The sequence below is a fragment of the Lactuca serriola genome, chromosome 4 (genome assembly GCF_051521515.1).
Source record: "Lactuca serriola cultivar US96UC23 chromosome 4, Lser_US96UC23_V15, whole genome shotgun sequence".
NCBI classification, from domain to species: Eukaryota; Viridiplantae; Streptophyta; class Magnoliopsida; order Asterales; family Asteraceae; genus Lactuca; species Lactuca serriola.
Window position 1 is genome coordinate 399,073,715 of NC_136411.1, and position 3,243 is coordinate 399,076,957.

Consider the following 3,243-nt stretch of genomic DNA (forward strand, 5'->3'; position numbering starts at 1 on the left):
ATGGTAGATGATTGTCTTTGTGATATCATCTAGGTTTACTACTACCTGATATGTTATATGCTAGCATGATACGTTGTATGTGATAGTAGTCGAGTTCGGTTGTTAGGACCGAAGGGTAGTCAGACACCCCAGATACGTCTGACAGTATATGATGATATGTTTGCATGCTGGCTTGTTATGTTATATGCGATAGAGGTAGTATGAGGGGACCAGTCCCTGTGGTCGGTTGTTAGGACCGACGGGTAGTCAGCACCCCAGAATGGCTTGACATGGGTAGTCAGCACCCCAGAATGGCTTGACACGGGTAGGACGGCACCCCAGAACGGCCGTACCGGGTAGTCAGGCACCCCAGAATAGCCTGGCAGTATATATGTTACGTGTTTGTATGGTATGTGGTACGACGGGGGAACTCACTAAGCTTTGTGCTTACAGTCTTCAGTTTTGGTTTCAGGTACCTCCTTAGCCAGGGGAAAGGAGCCGGCGCGGTAGCAGCATGTCACACACACACTCTCCGGTTTCCGCATTTACGAGCTTCACTGGGATTTGTACTCTGATATTTTGATTGAATGTATGAATTGGCTTTTAGACATGGTTCACTTGTGTTATGATTTGATCAGACAATGTTTTTAGTTTTTAATATTTTCTAAAGTAATGTTTTTAAAACGAAATTTTTGGTCATGAAAATTGGGTCGTTACAGGTTTGGTCAAGTTGTGAGCTATTGAGCATATTGAGGGGTAGAATGGTATTTTACCCTTCTGTGAGTATAGAAGGGTGAGTCTATCTTCTCGAGGACCAATATTAATTAGGGATAATCGTAACACTCATAAAAATTTGCACCAATTTAAAACATTTTAATTCATTCAAAAGCCATTAAGTTATTACAACTTGTTTTCAAAAGAGTTTAAACATCAGAGTATCCCCAGAACCAAATCACAAAATCATGAAGTATGAGGAGTGGTACGATCATGCCTTCGCCTTACCACGATCTCCTGAAGTACCTGAAACCAAAACACTACAACTGTAAGCCCGAAAGCTTAGTGAATTACCCCCAAAATACCAACCACATATAACCATAATACAGAACAGCCATGCATATCGAGTCTACAGTGTGACTAGTCCGCCCGCACCGGGCCTTCAGTCCACCTGGTCCACTCTCCGAGTCTAGCCATGTATATCGAGTCTACAGTGTGATTGGTCCACTCTCTGAGTCTACATTATGACTGGTCTGCCCACACCGGGCCTACAGTCGGCCTGGTCCACTCTTTGAGCCTCGGCACGTCTAGACCGCCCTCTTGGGGCCTTCAGCCTATCAGGACCGCTCGCTGGGCCTTCGGTCTATCCGGTCCGCCCTGGGTATGTTGGCCTACGACACAAAGCAGGACCCACCTCAACCCAACCCCAGCCAAACAACCATGTGCACATAAAACAATTAATCACATAAAAATCCTCAGCCAAACAAACGAATCTATCAGATCATGCAGCATAGCAACATCCTAACCAGGATACCGACCTAACCGGTCACTAGCATAACATTACCCTACATACCAGGATACCAACCTTAACCAGGTCACTAACATAACACCATCCTAAAACCAGGATGTGGATCTAGCAACTCAAAGACATATCAAACAAATACCCGGATTCCCATCCAATAAAGGGCTGGCCTTGGTGCCTTAGACCCTGTTGATATAGTGAGGACAACTCACCTTGCAAATGCCGACCCGATTCACGAAAGCACAAACTTGAAGCACTGCCTCCAACTCCAACACCTATAATCATCAATAATCCAATTACATAAATATCCAAAAATTACCATAATACCCCTGAAGGTCAAACTGGTCAAAGTCCACCTTCCTGATTGACCCTACTCGCTAAGTCAACCCATTGACTCGCCGAGTTCCTAAACTCAGGAAACTCTCATAACACGACTCAACTCGCCGAGTCACCCCATGACTCGTCGAGTTCAACAATCTCCGAGTCCTAACCTGCCCAACTCACTGAGTCACCACTCAACTCACTGATCTGAGTCTAACCAGAAGAGGTTGGGGGGTTTTGCACTCTGACTCGCCGAGTCCAAGAACAGACTTGTCGGGTCCACGACAATCTTCATCAGATTCTCCAAGTTGTTCTTCCACTCGTCGAGTCCAAGCTCATCATCATATGACTCGCCGAGTTCACTCATGCGACTCGCCGAGTCACTATGCGATTCAAAGCCTGAAGCCTTAGACCAACTCGCTGAGTCATCTCCCAGACTCGCTGAGTTGATACGGGTATTCCCATAATTGAAAGATACAGATCTACTCCTTTGCTCCAAACAATAGATCTGGGTCCCTAGAGTGCATTAGCAACATAAAGTTGCTACCTTTACGTGCTTTATGTCCCATAATTCCATAAACCAAGCTAGAAAGGAACTTAACTCATGGGGAATGGCTTTTGCATAGCAATTAGAAGGGCTTTCTGCATAATTGATCCAAATAGAACTCAGATTTGGAGTTTCAGCTCCAGATGTAACTCATGCACCAAGATCTCATCATATTATCTCCAAACTGATGGATTTTAGCCATAAGAACTTTCCTATGTGCGCATGCAAAACCCTAATGTTTGGATCTAGGCTTTCTAATTAAACATGCTTTGAATCCAAGACTTCTAATGACTAATTACTTATAAGGACAATACAAAATCAGATCTAGAAGTTTACCTTTGAATCTCTTGTTTTGATCTTGTTGTCTTGGAGCTATAGAGTCACAATTGTCACTCCTCTAATGGCTTACAAACACCAACTAGCAAGGAGGATGATTTGAGAGAGAGAGAAGAGGGGCTAGAAATCGGCCAGGGTTTCTTTGCTTTAGCAGAGGTGCCGATTTCCCTTGCCCAAGGGATCTATTTATACTTGTAGACTCCTTAAGGGTTTCACCTTAAACCCTAGTTGGATAATCTTTCCTTCAAGCAATCCAAATCCTTTCCTTAGATAAGCATTGGATGATTTGAGGCTATCCCTAGCCCTAGAATCCGTCCACCCTTCATCCAATAAGGATTTACAGTCTAAAGTGTAACTATCAAACAATTGACAGTTTATACCCTCTTATTTAATTAATCTCTTTAAGTCACCAAATTAATACTAATTAATTTATGACTTATATTAATAAAATAACAATATTATTATTCCTTATATTATTCTCATAATATAGTAATAATATTTAGTTTCTCATAATAAATCATCCTATCAAGTTGCTATGGTGAAG